At 34.7% G+C, this 17815-nt stretch overlaps 1 protein-coding gene across 5 annotated transcripts in view; it reads left to right on the forward strand.

Moving 5' to 3' along the window:
• The window catches only part of DCLK1 (doublecortin like kinase 1), a 387769-nt gene that overhangs the window by 258746 nt on the left and 111208 nt on the right, over positions 1 to 17815 (forward strand). The window lies entirely within an intron of this gene.

Consider the following 17815-nt stretch of genomic DNA (forward strand, 5'->3'; position numbering starts at 1 on the left):
ATGTGAGATGAGCAGATAGAAAATGGGAAGCAAGTCTTTGTAAATGGCCTCAATTTGTGTGTGTGTGTGTGTGTGTGTGTGTGTGTGTGTGTGTGTGTGTGTGTGAAGTATGCGGAAAGTCCTCAGTTGAGGTGAGTAAGGAGAGGTAATGTCGGAAGCTTGGATAGAGATGAGAAAGTCTGAAATGGTGAAGAGTGGGAGAGTGAAGAGACAAGTAAAAAATAGGATGTCGGGCCTTGCTAAATATCAGCCACACCCATTCAGGCTTCTCTTAGTACAGCATTGAGCTAGAGAGGAAAAAATAGGAAAATAAGAATTCTTATTCACAAAAAAAGAAGCTATCTACTAAAAGAAATTTTGTGAATTGCTTTGCCAGGCATAATATGCCTTGTCAACTGGAGCAGTGAGTCATCTGGTTTGTGGACGAAGGCCAACTCTAAATAAAACATCATCTAATTTCAACTATGCTTCAAGTCAGCTATGGTGCCTCCTTCCAGCCATAGGACTATGGCTTTAACAGACCATTTAACAGGACTATTAGACTTTTTAAATCACAAGTCCTACAAAGCAAAAATGTCAGATTGGATAAAATTATTGGAAGTACCTATAATTTTTATTAGCCCTTCAATAACAGAAACAAGGAATTATATAAATATACTTTGGGCCTATTTCAACTCCCTTTTGAACTACATCTGAATATATTTCTAGTAGGTTTAAAGGAACTAAAACTAATTCAGGATCCTGTTTTGATTATTCCAGGAATAGGTTTGAGGACATGGTAGAGTGAGAACACTGGCCTGGGAGACAAGGCTAAAAGTTCCTCTAGACTTCATTTTTCTTCTCTGTAATATAAGGATATTGGACAAGATCATCTCTGTGATCCCTTCTCTGTTCCCTGATCAACTTTACTGAGGGATTACTATGTTTCCATGAATCAAAATGTTTCCCTGCTTCCCCATTTGGTTTCCTCAAAGGTCAACTAAAGTTACTTGTTTTCCCATCCTATTTTATCTGATCACCCAATGAATTTTGTAAGGCAGGTTCCAATTAATCAAGGACATCTCTTAATCACTTGGAGCTTGCCATTGAAAACTTAAGACAAATGTACTAGTTAAGTTTTATTAAAGTCCTACTGCATCCACCATGTTTATGCTCACTAATAAAATATCTGCTTTAAAAGAACTATTTTGCTCCTTGAAAATATTAACCATTCAACAAACACTTAGCATCTGTTTAGCATTCCTTAGCACCATGCTAAATACTAGGAGCTATTACCTAGAAAGATAAAAATGTGTCTGGCTAACTAAAGTATTTTCAAGACAATTGGTAATGGCCTGAACTTTTATCTTGCCCTGGACTTCGATGACTCTGAAGGCTGAGTATTTTGCTTAGTTTTGCCTCACTTAAATCCAATTCACTCACAAGTCAAACAACATCCTCCTGATGTCATTCATCCTCTTTGAGGATGAGGGATGAAGAACAGAACAGAAGGTAATTTAAAGAGAAAAACAGTCTCCCTTGAGGAGCAAATGAGTCTAGTGGTACTTCGTCTGAAAACTCAAAAAACAAATACTGATATATAATAGAAGTCTATCTCTTAGAATCCCTGGCTACTTTCAGTCAGAAATTGATTCAGATATCATTACCTGCTTAGAAACTTTTCCAGCCCCTTCCCTCTCCCAACAGCTATTATCTTCCCCTTTATGGATACTCAAAAGATATTTTGTCTTCATATATCTTTTACATACTTATTAATAATTGTAATAGCTAGCATTCATACTTTAAAGTTTGCAAAGTACCTTACATATATAATCTCATTTAACTTTTGTATATGTTGTCTCCTTATTAAAGTGTAAGTCACTTCAAGACATTAACTCTTTTCACTTTTTGCTTTGTGTGAGAAATGCTTCATACATACTTATTAATTGATTGAAAGCACCTGCCAGAGTTTGTACTCCACTGGCATCGCCTTCAAAAGTACAGGGTCATCTCCACTTAAACATGATGCTTTGGCACAGAACTTAGAATTGCCTCAGATATTTAAGTCCTTTGTGCCTCAGTTTCTTCATCTTCAAAATTGTGATAATTTATTATGTACTTACTAGTTTTGTGACTCTGCGCAAGTCATTTTACTTCTGTCTGCCTTGGTTTCTTCATCTGTAAAATGGGAATCATGTCATTCACTTCCAAAGTGCTCATACATATTATCTCAGCATAAAAAAGGGGAAAAGACCCACATGTGCGAAAATGTTTATAGCAGCCCCTTTTGTAGTGGCAAGGAATTGGAAACTAAGTAGATGCCCATAAGTTGGAGAATATGGTATATATGGAATATGGTATAAGTTATGGTATATGCATATAATGGAATATTATTATTCTGTAAAAAATGATCCAGTAGGATGATTTCAGAGAGGCCTAGAGACTTACATGAACTGATACTAAGTGAAGTGAGCAGAACCAAGAGAACATTGTACACAGCAACAGCAAGATTATATGATAATTAATACTGATGGACATGGCTCTTTTCAACATTGAGGTGATTCAGGCCAATTCCAAAAGACTTGTGATGGAAAGTGCCATCTGCACCCAGAGAGAGGACTGTGGGAAGAATGTGGAACACAGCATAGTATTTTTACCTTTTTGTTATTGTTTGCTTGTTTTTTTCTCATTTTTTCCCTTTTTGATCTGATTTTTCTTGTACAACATGATAAATGTGGAAATATGTTTAGAAGAACTGCACATGTTTAATCTATATTAGACTGCTTGCTGTCTTGGGGAAGGGAAAACAAGGGAAGAGAGGGAAAAAATTTGGAACACAAGGTTTTGCAAGGGCTAATATTGAAAACTATCTTTGCATGTATTTTAAAAATAAAAAGATATTTAAAAATAAATATTATCTCATTTATCTCAAAGGGTTTCTGTGAAGATCAAATATTAACATAATTAAAACACTTTGCAAATCTTAGAGCACCAAATAAATGCTAGCTAGTTGTTTATCTAGGCCTGTGATATATAAGGACTTTTTTATGAAGAAACCTCCTTTTTCAATATAGGAGGATATATTTGCTTTGCAACTTATAATTTTATAGTCACCTGGGAATCCAAATAGGCTGTAACTTGCCCAGGTCATAAAATCAATGTGTTTTAGAGGCAATATTTGAAACCAGGACTTCCTGGCACAGAGACAAGATCTCTATCTATTATACCATGGTTCCTCTAATTCTACGTTTTTCATGTTGCATATTTCAGTGGAAAGAATTCTTGGATTTTGAATCCCATTTCTTCTATTTGTTAGGTTGTGATCTTTATAAAGTATTTCATTTCTTAAATCTTCCGGTTTTTTCACCTGTAAAATAAATTCAGTTCAAAATAGAGTCCCTCTATAGCTCCTTCCTTCTTTCAATTTGTGATCTACATGACTCTGTGACCTTGGCTTGCTGTATTATGATCATTCAATTAGAGTTAAAGACCAACATGAAGGAAATGCTGTTGTAGAGTTCCAAGAGCCCAGGAGTGTTTAAATAAGAGATAATAACTTCAGAATTCTATATACAGGATTCAGTGTATCCTATGTATGATAACAGTTTTTAGGCATCAATAATTGAAAACTGTTCCAAGATTTTGAGAACCTTTCATACAGTGACTATGATCATAGGAATTCAGGAAAGCCCCATCCCTTTCACACATTAATAAGTTTCAAGCAGTACCTTTGGCAATGAAAGTTTTACAAAATGGTAAAAATTTACCAGAAACCAGAGGACTTTTGAGGTCTCATCCAGCTCTAAAATTTTATGACTCTATGGAACACCATAAGGATTCTAATTAAATGGAATGTTTTTTGGCAAAAGTTAGAGAAGGAAAATATTTTCAGAGAAGAACAAATAGAATGATCAGAGTTCTACAATGTTTTCTTGGCATAAGTATAACAGAGTAAAGAGGTGAATTTTTTTTTAATTACACTCTCTTTAAAAGAAAAAAGTGGCTCATAAAGCTAGAAGGGTCTCCATCAACAAATTCAAATCAGCAATCATTTTTTGTCTATTATGTGCTAGGCATTTATTATCTATTATGTGATAAGCATTGAGAATGCACCAAAAAAAAAAAAAACCAGTCTCTTCCCTCAAGTAGCCCACCATCTAATGGGGAGACAGCATGCACACAGCTGTGTAGGCAACATACAATTGGAAACACTATTGACATAATGGATAGAGTACCAGACATTGAATCAGGAAAACCTAAGTTCAAATCTATCCTTAGATACTTAATAGCCATGTGACCCTATCTAAGTCATTTTATCATTGCCTGCCTCAATTACTTCATCTGGAAAATGGTCTTAATTATATTATCTACCTCCCAGGCTTGGTGTAAAGATTAAATGAAGTAATAGTTTCAAAAATGTTTGTTGTTATTATTATTACTATTATTATATATAAACAAGATATATATAGAGAGAGAATCAATTTCAGATATATAGGTATATAGAGAATCAAATATATAGAATTGATCATGTACAAAATGAAGAAGTTGTACTAGGCAATCTGCAAGGCCCCCTTCGGTTCTAAAACTGATTGCCAAAGTAAAGAGAATAAAGATAGAAAAAAGAGGAAGGAATCTTGAAGGAATGCCTAGATAAAGAGAATAAGGAAAAGATGAGGTGACTGAGAAAGGAATAGGTAGGAGGAACAGAGAGGCAGAAGAAAACTAGGATACTATAAAGTCTCTGAAGTGATGGAAAGAGAATATTTAATAGGAGAAAATGGTTAATAGTTTCAAAAGATAGAAAAAGGTTAAGGAGAATAAGAATTGACAAAAGTCATTGGATTTTTTTTCACTGGTGACCTTAGAACAATTTCAGTAGATCAGTAATGATGGAAGCTTGGCTACAAAGATATAGAGCATGAGTTGTGGAAAAAATGGAGGCAATGGATAGAGACAATTCTTTCACAATTAGCAATGAAAAGGAGGAGAGAAATGGGATGAAAGCTAAATTGGTTGAGGGATCAAGGTTTTTTTTTTCTTTTTAAAGAAGTGTGGAGATCTAAGAATATTTCTGTAAACAGATTGAAAGAATAGTGGAGAGAGGGGAATTAAAGATGCATGGATGTGGGAGGATTACTGTAAGAACAAGGACCTGGAGGAGGCAGGAAGGAATGGAATCAAGGGTACAGTAAATGGAACAGAGGTTCTGAGCCCTTCTTTTCTGTGACAAGGAGAAGGAGAGAGTGGGTGATAATGCTTAGAGATTTGGAAAAATAGCAGAGGGTGGCTTGGGAAGCTCTCATTAACTGGACTTAATCTTCACCAAAGTAGAAGGCTGAGTCATACAATGAAGATGGAATATAAGGTGTTACAGGTTTAGAATTGAAAGGGGCCTTGCAGGTTGCCTAGCACAGCTTCTTCATTTTGTACACGAAGAATTTTTGGTTCCTTTATGACTGGTTCATTCCCCCTGAGATTACCTCCAATTGATTCTATATTATCCTTGAATCTTTAGGTGCCATTACTTCAGATCCTCTATCTCTGGCTCTGTTCTCTCCTCCAAGCTCTAGATCCATATCTCCAACTGTCTTTAAGAATTTTCCATCCAAACTGAGTGGATGCCCATCAATTGTGGGATAGATGAATAAGTTGTGATATTTAAATATTCTATTGTTCTATAAGAAATGGATACTATTGTTATATAAGAAATGATGAGCATAAATATGTTGTGTTATAAGAAATTATTCCAGAAAATTCTGGTAAGACTTACATGAAACTGATGCTGGGTGAAGTGAGCAGAACCAAGAAAACATTGTACACAATAACAGCTAGATTGTGCACTGATCAACTATGATAAATTTAGTTTTTCTCAGCAGTGATCCAAGAGAATTTAAGTAGACTAGGGGTGGAAAATGCCATTTGCATCCAGAGAAAGAATTATGGAGACTAAATGCAAATCAAAGCATACTATTTTCATCTTTTTTGTTTCATTTTTTTCTTGTTATTTTTGTTCTGATTTTTCTTTCACAATATGATTAATATGCAAATGTTTTAAATGATTGTACATGTAAAAAAATTTAATTTTTCCACCCACATAGTTCAGCAGCATCTCAAACTCAATATGTCCAAAACTGAATTTATCATTTCCCCTCAACACTGCTCCTCTTGACTTCTACTATGTTTGCCAATCATAGCACTTCTCTCATTATTTTCATTTTCAAGACCCTACTGTCTTAAACTCTTCCTTTTTTCTCATCTCATATATCCAATTAGTTTCAAAGACCTATAAATTCTACATTTATAACATCTTCAGTAATTTCCTCTATTCCCATTCCCACTTCTGAAGATAGGTCCTCAGTACTATTTAGATAGATTTTTTTTCAGTAGTTTCCTGGCTGATATTTTTGTTTCCATTCTCCTTCCTACTTTAGTCTTTCATGTCCTGCCAGACTAATCTTATTTATCAATAGATCTGTTCATGTTATTCCTCTGCTCAAAAATATACTTCAGCTGTATGTTAGCCCATCAGTAAAGTCCATAATTCTTTTGCTGGTATTCAAGACCCTCTATAATTGGTAGTTATTTGTCCAGCTTTATCTTTTATAAATTGATTCGGCCAGTCAAATTGAACTATACTTGGATGTCCTGAATAAGACCATCCTTTTCCCCTCTGTCTTTGGTCATATTTTTGCCTATACCTTTTTACTTATTTAGCATATTTTATTTCCTATTCTTTGCCTGGTGAAGTCCAACTTATTTTTGGAAACTAAGTGAAATGCTACCTTTTCCTTGAAGTCTTCTTGATGGCCCCAGCAGTGAAAGCCCTTTGACTTCACATAACACTTGGTTCCTCAATTTCTTGAACATATGTAGATTTAACAATTATAGTTATCTATATCAGTATCTTGTCCTATAGATAGACAAATAACACTCATGATATACTCTCCATTGCTTCAGGAACTGAACTTAGGAGTGATTGCTGATTAAAGAGGAAAGTGGCTTTTTATACCATACCTCTCCTCTGCTAGCCAACTATTGTTTTTAATGTTCCACTGTAATCCTGCCTAAGTTGCTTCATAATGATACTATTTTTAGAACTATTGCAGAAAACAAGAAGTTCAACCAACCATTATTTACTTCTGAAAAACAACGGAATTACTTTTTAAGGTTCACTGCAGGACCAAAACGGACATCTGCTCCTATTTCCACACCTTTACAGTCCTGTCACCACCCATGGTATATCCAACAGTTAACCCAGATACCTGAAGGAACCAGGCAATCTGCATCACTCATGACATGAGACATTCAAAATCAGCTTCACCAAATGGCTTTTTAAAGTATCTTAACAAGTGATTGACAGTGGTGAATGTCAGCTTTTTTTTTTTTCCTTCAGAGAGGTAAATTATAATTTGATGAAATTTGTGATTGCTTTAAGCATTCCTCATTTCTGGTTTTCTTTTCCAAGTAAAATGAGAACAGTAGCCAGCCAGGGGTTACCAAAAACTGAAAATATGACTGTTTGGGAAAAGGTTTGAAAAGAAAGGAGGGCAAGACTAGTGAAGATTAACAGGAAGGCGCGGGAGTGTGAAATCCTTAAGACTGGTTCTTTCCAGATTATCATCTAATGTCATTGAATATAAGCAGTTTTGTTTCAAGAGACGTAAGATTCTCTTATTTAATTTTTAAATTGGGCTTCTGGACTTTTGTTTTCTCCTAAAGATCTAGGAGACATTGAGGACCTTCTCAAAGTCTGAACTGAACTAATTATCTCCTAACATGTACAATTTTATCTTTACTATTTTTTTAAAGTAAAAAAAAAAAAAAATACATGCCTGCTTCCTGGCTCTAGAATGCTGTATTTTATTTTTTTTTAATTTTAAGATTTTTATATTAATTTTATAATTATACATTTTTGACAGTATATATGCATGAGTAATTTTTTGTAACATTATCCCTTGTATTAATTTTTCCAGATTTTCCCCTCCCTCCCTCTACTCCCTCCCCTAGATGACAGGCAATCTCATACATTTTACATGAGTTACAGTATAACCTAGATATAATATATGTGTGTAAATCCAATTTTCTTGTTGCATGTTAAATATTGGATTCCGAAGGTATAAGAAACCTGGGTAGATAGTAGTATTAATATTTTACATTAAATTCCCAGTGTTCCTTCTCTGGGTGTAGTTGTTTCTGTCCATCATTGATCAATTGGAAGTGAGTTGGATCTTCTTTATGTTGAAGATTTCCACTTCCATCAGAATACATCCTCATACAGTATTGTTGTTGAAGTGTACAGTGATCTTCTGGTTCTGCTCATTTCACTCAGCATCAGTTCATGCAAGTCTCTCCAAGCCTTTCTGAATTCATCCTGCTGATCATTTCTTACAGAGCAATAATATTCCATAGCCTTCATATACCATAATTTACCCAACCATTCTCCAATTGATGGACATCCATTCATCTTCCAGTTTGTAGCCACTACGAAAAGAGTTGCTGCAAACATTTTGGCACATACAGGTCCCTTTCCCTTTAGTATTTCTTTGGGATATAAGCCCAGTAGTAGCACTGCTGGATCAAAGGGTATGCACAGTTTGATAACTTTTTGGGCATAGTTCCAGATTGTTCTCCAAAATGGCTGGATTCTTTCACAGCTCCACCAACAATGTATTAGTGTCCCAGTTTTCCCACATCCCCTCCAACATTCATCATTATTTGTTCCTGTCATCTTAGCCAATCTGACAGGTGTGTAGTGGTATCTCAGAGTTGTCTTAATTTGCATTTCTCTGATCAGTAGTGATTTGAAACACTCTTTCACATGAGTGGATATAGTTTCAATTTCATTATCTGAGAATTGTCTGTTCATATCCTTTGACCATTTATCAATTGGAGAATGGTTTGATTTCTTATAAATTAGGATCAATAGAATGCTGTATTTTACAAAGATGAACTAGAAATGGCAAGTTGGTGGCCCACTGGGTGAAATGCTGACCCTCAGATCAGGGAAACATGAGTTCAGATCCAACCTCAGACACTTAAGAGGTGTATTACCAGAAGCAAGTCACTTAACCTGTTTTTGCTTCAGTTTTCTCAACTATAAAATAGGGATAATAATATGATCTACTTTATTGTGAGAAGCAAATGACAATATTTGTTAAGAGATTAGTACAATTCCTAGCACAAATTATTATAATTCTTTTCTATTAGATTGTCAGCTCCTAGAAGACAGGGACCATTTTTGTTTTTACTTGTTATCTCCAGCATTTAGCATGATGCCTTGGCACATAATGGGAGCTTAAAAAATGTGTAGTCACTGACTAATTGAAATGACAACATTCAGAAGCATAAATGATTCACAGAGAACGAATCTGTATGTAACACTTCTTTTAATTTCTGTATTTTGCCTCCTAGTTGGCAATCCAGAATACTTTGGGAAAAGTGGCATTGTCTAAGTAATAATAACAACAGCTACATTTATATAGTGTTAATTTAGGGCTTGCAAAGCACTTTACAAATATCTCATTTGATCTTCTCAACATTCCTAATAACAGGCTCTATTATTGTTCTCACTTTATAGTTGAGGAGACTGAGACAGAGAGAGGTTAAATGGATGGTTCAGGGTCCCACCGTTGCATAAGACAGCATTGGAACTTGGGACTTTCTGACTTAAAGGCTATCTCACTGCCTCAAATTATGCCAGCATGGATCCTTGCTGGAAGGCACATTATAAGTTGTTCCTTCAAATCTCTCAGAGATGTCACAGGTTCTACCAAATTGTTGTTCATTTATTTCAGTCTTGTCTGAGGCTTTGTGATCCCATTTGGAGTTTTCTTGGCAAAGATACTGGAATGGTTTGCCATTTCTTTCTCCAGCTTTTACAAATAGAAAGTCAGACAAACAGGGTTGAGGGACTTGTCAGGATGGACCACACAGTTAATAAGCATCTGAGGCCAGATTTGAACTCATGAAGATGAGTCTTTCTGATTCCAAGCACACTGATCTATCCACTGCACCATCTACCTACCCAGCCAATAAATCTACAGTAAGGAGTAAAATTATTTGCCTATCTTGTTTTTAGAGAAGGGTCTTCATGGAAGAAGGAATATATAGCTTTCCTTGGCAACCTGTTCCTGAGTTGATCATTCCTTCTTGTCTAGATTTTTCCCTTGTACCAAAGCCAAATTTCCCTTGCTATAATTTTAGCTGGTTCCATCTTGTTCTATCCTTATTTTAGATGTGAAACAGCTCCTTACTGTTATCCTTATAATAGTTCTTCATGAACTTGAAGATGATTATTAAGCTTCTCCAACTTTTCTTTTATTCAGAAGCTGTCATGCTTAGGTCCCATTTCCCTAAAGCTTTAGTCATTTAGTTAGTTCCTCTTCTCTGAAGTGATCATCTCTCAAATTCTCTGTATGCCCTTTAAAAGGAAAAGCCCTAATCTAAACACACTACTTTGACCAGGGCTTTATGAACTTAATATAGTGATGGAATGATGTTCTGTTTTTTGAATATTAGACTCTTGTTAGTACTTATTGAAATCTGCCAGCCTTGTAATGAGATCTTCAATCAACTTGGTATTCATTGTAATTTCTAGACTGGTCCCATGTTTATATTTGATTATTCATTCCTTGTGTAGTTGACAATTTGTTTTTCAAAAAAAAAATACCCTTAACAAACTTGAAGGTCAAAGAAGAATTTATGTGGAAGGTCTTGGGCCAGCATTATTTCCCCAAGTTCAGCAGAGGGCAGGGAAGTAATGAGCACAATTATTTGCCAAACAGACTCAGATTTGAATATTCTTTCTTGGGTAACTTTTTACTATATCATGGAGGAATCTAGCCAGTACCTCAAATGTAGTAATGCTTCCTGTATCCCTACCTATTATTGTTTCTGACATGTCTAGGGTTCAACAGATTATTCTGTGTACCCTGATTACTGTCAAGCTCAATGCCCACTTCACAGAATCCTGGAATGAAAAATGTGCTGTTCTCACAACTTGCATGAAAGCATATACTTCTTAAACTACTTAAATTATTTTCCCAACTCCCATGGAGATAAATTGGCCTTAGGAGAACCTGCTTTGAGTTTCCTACCCATCTGTTCAAAGAGTGAAAGGAAAGAACATATCTGAACAGTATGGTATCCCATATATTTGGTTTCATCATATTGTTCTCCTAAGATACATTCCATCTTCCCCTAAAGGGAGAAGCATGGTGTTACGCACTTTTTACATATTTAACACTGTGACTTAGGACATTCAAATTCTCCTGTTCCCCAATTCCTTTTTATTTGATTTGTTTCCTGTTATAATCCTTTATGGATTTTTCTTCACTTCCCCAACCTTGGTTTCCCTAGCCAAAATTGTTCTAGTTCTCCTGGAGAGAACACATTTTTGTCTCAATATCTAAGATGGAGCTTTGATGAATCGTTACTCAAGAAGATTCTATTATTCTCTTCCCCAAAGACAAATATATTATCCTATACTTGAAGTTCAACTTTTCAAGAGGTTTCATAGTCTTTGTTCCAGGATATCATTCATTTACTGCTCTCTCATCCCCAGGCACTCGAGTTTATCTCCATATTCACTGAGTCCTGGATCACTCCCTAAAGACAGATTCCCTAACATAACTTCAGCTTGTCCTTAAATAGTTTTAGCTTTTGACCCTGTATTTTCACATAAATCTTTCTCAAAAGATCCTAGCATTATGAGATAACACATATGAAATAGATACAGAACATCTTTTCTAAGAGGAACAATCTCATATTTTACTTTAATTTATGTCACTTTGATACTGCATTTTTGCCCCTGAGGCATACCAAACCTTTTACCAATTTCCTATATCCCTGGCAATTCTTGCTTGGCTTGGGGTCCTTTCCATCTTGGATATGACAAATGCCAGGTGGCCACAATTTGTCTTTCCCCATGATTTCTTGTTATTCTTCCAAGGTCTGGGTTTGGCCTAGGGTGGAACCTAGGTCACAGTGACATTTTGGTGTTCTTCCAAAAATAGGCTTGGGTCAAATCTTAATCTGGATGGTAAGTTGTCCATTTTCAAGATTGGTTTTCAAAAGTAAGTTAACCTACCCACACATTTTAATTCATCATTTTCTCTTTCCCTCCTTCTTTCCTTTTGTATAATAACTATTTCAGATACTAAGACTAGTAATTTCTTAGGCCATATACTAGATTATTCCCACAAACTTTTAAAGTTCTTATTGTTTAGGCCTAACAGGGTTAATGACATTTATAGAATCAAAGATTTGCCCTTGAAAGGAGCCTTAGAGGATATCTGATTCAACCTCCTTGTTTTCTAGATGATGAAATGGAGACTTTAAAATGTTGAGTAATTTGTCCAAGGTCACACAAGCAATAAGGGGCATAGTATTAAGAGAATTAAATTTTCAAATGAGTTCCTCTGACTCCAATCTAGAACTCTTTTCACTGCACAATGTTGAATCTCTATATTTATTAAGTGCCTACAGTCTTCAGAAGGACCTGGTGGTACAATGGATTAAATCTTGGGTCAGGAGTCAGGATTATGAGTTTACATTCAGTGTCAGAATTTACTAGCTGTGTAACCTTAGGTTTAAACTCTATTTGCCTTAGTTTTCTCAACTGTAAAATGGGGATAATAATAGCACCTCTCTTGGAGTGTTGTTGTGAGGATCAAATGAGATATTTGTTAAAAAAAAAAAAAAAAAAAAAAAAAAAAAAAAGCTTAGAACATAGTAGATGCTATATAAATGCTTGTTCCCTTGCCCTAAGTATTAGATACACAAAGACAACAATGAAATCATCCTCCTCTTCAATAAACATGCTTATTCTATAATGTGGATTACAAATACAAATTACATATGGTGGTAAAATGTGCTCTTCTTGAACATTGTATATAGTAATAGCAAGATTATATGATGATTGATAGGCTTAGCTTTTCTCAGCAAAGCAATGATCCAAGACAATGCTAGTAGACATGAGATGGAAAATGCCATCCATATCCAGAGAAAGAAAACTATGGAGACCAAATGTGGATTAAAGTATAGTATTTTCACCTTTTTTGTTTGTTCACTTTTTATTTCTCATTTTTTTCTTTTTGGTCTGACTAATATGGAAATTTATTTTAAAAGATTGCATATGTTTAATATATCAGATTGCTTGATATTTTGTGGAGGGAGGAAGTTAAGGGAAGAAAGGAGAAAAAGTGCAAAATCTCACAAAAATGAATGTTGAAAATTATCTCTTCATGTATTTGGAATAAAATACTACTGAGAAAAAATATGTTCTCCTCTCTAGCCAAGAGGACTGTGACCTCTGGTATTATGTGGGGGTACCATGGGACAACTAGAAGGCATAGTAAATATAATGACCAGCCTGGATTTAGAAAGGCCTAAATTCAAACTTATTATTAGCTTGGGGATATTGGGCAAGTCACTTAATCTGTTTGTCTCAGTTTCCTTATCTGTAACTTGGTATCTATCCTCTCACCTACATCATGAAGATTAAAAAAGATAATATTTGTAAAGTACATAGCACAGAGCCTGATACATAATAGATGCTATTTAATTTTAGTTTATTGTTATTGTTGCTGTTGCTGTTTTTAATGTGGAAGCCATAGTGATAAATGGTTACAAAACAATAGATTCTAGAATAATCATAAAAGTGTTTACAAAGCACATGATCTTTCTCTAGAATGTTCTCCAAGTTTAGGATTGCTCCTAAGCTAAAAATATCCCATTTTTCCCTCAACCATCTGTTACTTCAGTTGGGTACCACAATCTCCAACTACAAATCTCCAGTGAAACCTTAGAATGAGCAAGTCTTCTAATTCCTATCTTTGATGCTACTAGGACGTAAATTATGCTACTAGGATGCTACAAATAAAGTCAAATATTCTATAATATTCATTCTGAATCATTCTAAAACAATCTATAGTCTGTTTATTTTCTATTTAGATAAAGATGTAGATATAAGAAGAGGAGCTTTGGATAATTTTATAGAACTTATTTTCTTTGTAACTGTATATTTTATTTTGTGAATAAAAATTAATTTTGTGAATTTAAATTTAATACCGAGGAGTTCACAGTCTTAGCCCGACTGAAAAAAGAGGTCTGTTACAAAAAATATGAAGAACTCCTATTCTAAATAACATCAGTATCTATACAGGACTTCTAGGTGTTAATATCTTCACAATAAAGGTTTCTGATTATATTTGGTGCCTTCCAAAACCAGCCTGATTTCTTGTTTTAGAGTTAAATTGCAAAAGCTTATATCAGACTTAAATGTTAAGCATGTGTTTATCACAGTTGATATTGAAGACCAGCTCATTACCTGGATTCTGTTCTTCATTTTCAAGATGGCACTTATCAATATAAAGAATTGAATACATTCTATAAACCATCAAGGTAAACTTTCCTTCTAGTAATACAAATTACAAACCAGCCTTTCCTCCTCATTCCTGTGACTACCCATAAATTTACCACAAAGAGTTCAGCCAATGTTTGGGGGATGAAAGTATGGAAACTTTCTGGATCTCCTGACATCATTAGAATACTAGAGAAGCACATTAATTTATTTTCCCATCATATTTTTTTATTTCCTTTACTTCTCTTTTTAGTAATTCTTTATTTGTGATGTGGCATGTTCATACCTGAGCTTTTTCCTATCCACCTTGTACTATCCCCTATCCATACAAGCTCTGAAATCATAATCAAAACAGAACAATTTTTGCTATAGGAAAGGGACTATCATTCTGTTCCACTCGGTATCTCTGTGATTTTCCAAATTAAAATGCCCTTCTCTGAACCCCATTCCACTAGATGTTGTCTTCATCTTTGGAATATAAACTCTGTAAAAACAAAAAGTGTTTTGGTTGTATATCCCCAATAAGTTTTGCCTACATTAAGTATTTAATAAGTGCTTTTCATTGGTATGCTTTTCTGTTGCCTTCTGAGTGATACTCAGAACTATAGTATTCTGTGACTCACAGCCATATCACATATAGCCTGAATACAATGCAGACATCAAATTCCATTAAGGACTGGTAAAAATTGATGGTTTGGATAATGAGCTTTGACTGCATAAAGTATTGGATTAGATACTGTAAATATGAAGGACTGATGGCAAGTACTTGATCAGATGACCAGTGATAAAACATAGTAGGAGAAATATTAATCGTGCAACAATGTACAAAATGAAATAAAGCAGTCTGGCCAGTGCTTGGGTGCTTTAAGAGATCTACGCATACAAATCTGGACAAGAGTCAGGGAGTTGTGGAAGTAGAATAGATGAATTAGATCTGAGACATATTGTGGAGGATTTACTGATTAATTAGCTGTAGGGAATTGATAAATAAGTGTAAGATTGTATGCCTTAGGTACAAGGAAATAAGTAACACCAATAGTTACATGAAGAAGTAGGTGAGAGACTATTTTGAAAAAAAAAAAAAAAGAGATTTATCTTGATTTTAATTGTGTTAAGTTTGTTTCATATTCAGTGGGGAAGAGTTAAATGGAAATCACATAAAAGTAATATAAATTATTTAGAAGGTAACAGACTGAAAGTGAGCACTCCCTCCCAGAGCTGTGATAAAGAAAGAAAGGAAAAATAGCTATAGTCTGGCATACACACTAGATTTGGGAAAGTCAACACAGGAAGAATGAGAAATTGTCAGAAATTAAATTATGATGATAAAAAGAGAAACATTTATGATGAGGAAAGAAGAAAGTTGTTGGAAAAGACTGATGTGAATATGAAAGAAAAGGAATTATTCAAGGAATAAAGTAACAATCACTGTACTAATCTGGAATACTATGTTCAATTTTGGGGAACATAGTGTTAGAACATAATGAAGAACATAAAGTAACTGGCAAGGTGAAGGGACAACCAGAATGATATGGGACCTTGTTTCACTCATTGTCACTTAAGGATTGATTGAATGAACTACTTATGTTGAGACAGGAGAAAAGATAACTTGGTTGAGGGAAAGGATTAGAAACAATTCATGTGTCCAAATTCGAAAGTCTGATATATGGAAGAGGGATTGAATTTATTTGTCCCCAGAGAGAAGAGCTAGACATGATAGGTACAAATTTCATAGAGCACAATTTAGATTTCAAGTCAAGAAACAACTAACAATTAGTCACCTAAGAATGGAATGGATTGCCTTAGTTGTTAATGCCTTGTTGGAGGTCTTTGGGCACAAGATAGATTATTACTTGTCAAATATATTTAATGGGAATTCCTTTCAAATTATGGGTGGATTGGATGGCTGCTGAAGTACTCATCAGTTCTAGAATATTATAATCCTCTATAGCAACATTTCTAGAGTGCTTTAAACACTTTGCAAAACACTTTACAAATATCATTTCATTTTATCCCCAGACCAACCCTGGAAAGTTGGTACCCCTGGAAGTAGATGCTATTAGTATACCTATTTTGAAGATGAGGAAAATGAAGCAAAAATTAATTGACTTGCATAGGGTCACACAGCTAGTAAGTGTCCAAGCCTGGATTTGGATTTTGAACTGAGCCATTTTGCCTGACTTTAGGTTCCATTTCTTATCCATTGTGCCACATAAGGAAAGATTAGGAAGTTAGTAGAAAAAACTGATAGTTGAAATAGAATAAAGGTGATGGTTGAAGTTTGAACAAATGAAACCTTAGTGACTAATAAATAAAGAGGAAAGTCAAGATTGAACTTTATAGGAGTCTTAAAAGATCCCATAATTATTAATCAGAAAAGGAAGTGTCACAAAGATAGGAAGAAAATCAGAAGCACTTAATATCACAAGAGAGATCTCAAACAGTTTCAAATAATCAGAGTAAGATGTTTCAAGGAAAATGTTAACTTAAGTTATTAAACATTGTTAGGTGCTTTATGTATTCCAGGCATATTAGATGCTGGAAACAAACAAACAAAAAAAAAAAAAAAGGAAATAGCTCTTCTCTTGAGAAGTTTACATTCTATTTATGCAGTAGAGAGAAATATGTACTAATAAGGAAATACAAAATAAATGTAATGAAATACAAACAGTTGGGTGAGGTACATAGGAAGAAGCTCTAATAATTAGAAAATGAGGAATAACTTTGTGTAGGACATGGTACTTCATCTGAATATTAAATGAAGATATAATTCCAAAAAATGGAGAATAGGAGGGGAAGCATTCAGGCATGAGAGGACAGATTGTGCTAAAAGATGGGGGGGGGGAGAGTTGGGGACTAAAAAACAGAAGAGAGAACTTTGGCTGAAATTCAGACCAGGACATTGGTTGGAGAACATGTTAGTAGAAGTTAGTAGAGGTATTAAAGAGAATCTGGGGATGTATAAAAGGGAAGACACTTGGCCAGCAATCTTGTGTGAAGATAAAAATTAACATTTAATGCTAACCAGAACAATAAACATGTAAAGGAACGAAGGGGGACTTCAATGGCAGGAAGAGAAGACCTGGCAGAAGAGACTGGAGTTGTTAACTTGCTTGTGACAATTTAAAATTATTGTGGGTATGTGTACAGGGCCATCAAGCATTCCAAGTGATTCCCTCTTTTGATGTTAATATTATAAAAATCATGGAACCACAAAGCTATTTGCAGAGCCGTGTAAGGCTTCTGCATTCAATTCAGTAAACACTTGGAAGTGCTGCTCTTAGTTTCATGAAGTGCTCTCTAGCCAGCTAGACCACATTTGGGTATGTTGTGTACCATCTGGAATGCTTAGTCTGTGACAGAAATAAAAAATAAAAAATTATTGATCCAATGTGATGTTTATTGTGCTTATATGCATATAAATTAAGATTTGAGTTGAGTCTCAGTTACTAAAATTTTGTACTACAGCTTCCA

Source organism: Sminthopsis crassicaudata, chromosome 3 (assembly GCF_048593235.1).
Source record: "Sminthopsis crassicaudata isolate SCR6 chromosome 3, ASM4859323v1, whole genome shotgun sequence".
NCBI classification, from domain to species: domain Eukaryota; kingdom Metazoa; phylum Chordata; class Mammalia; order Dasyuromorphia; family Dasyuridae; genus Sminthopsis; species Sminthopsis crassicaudata.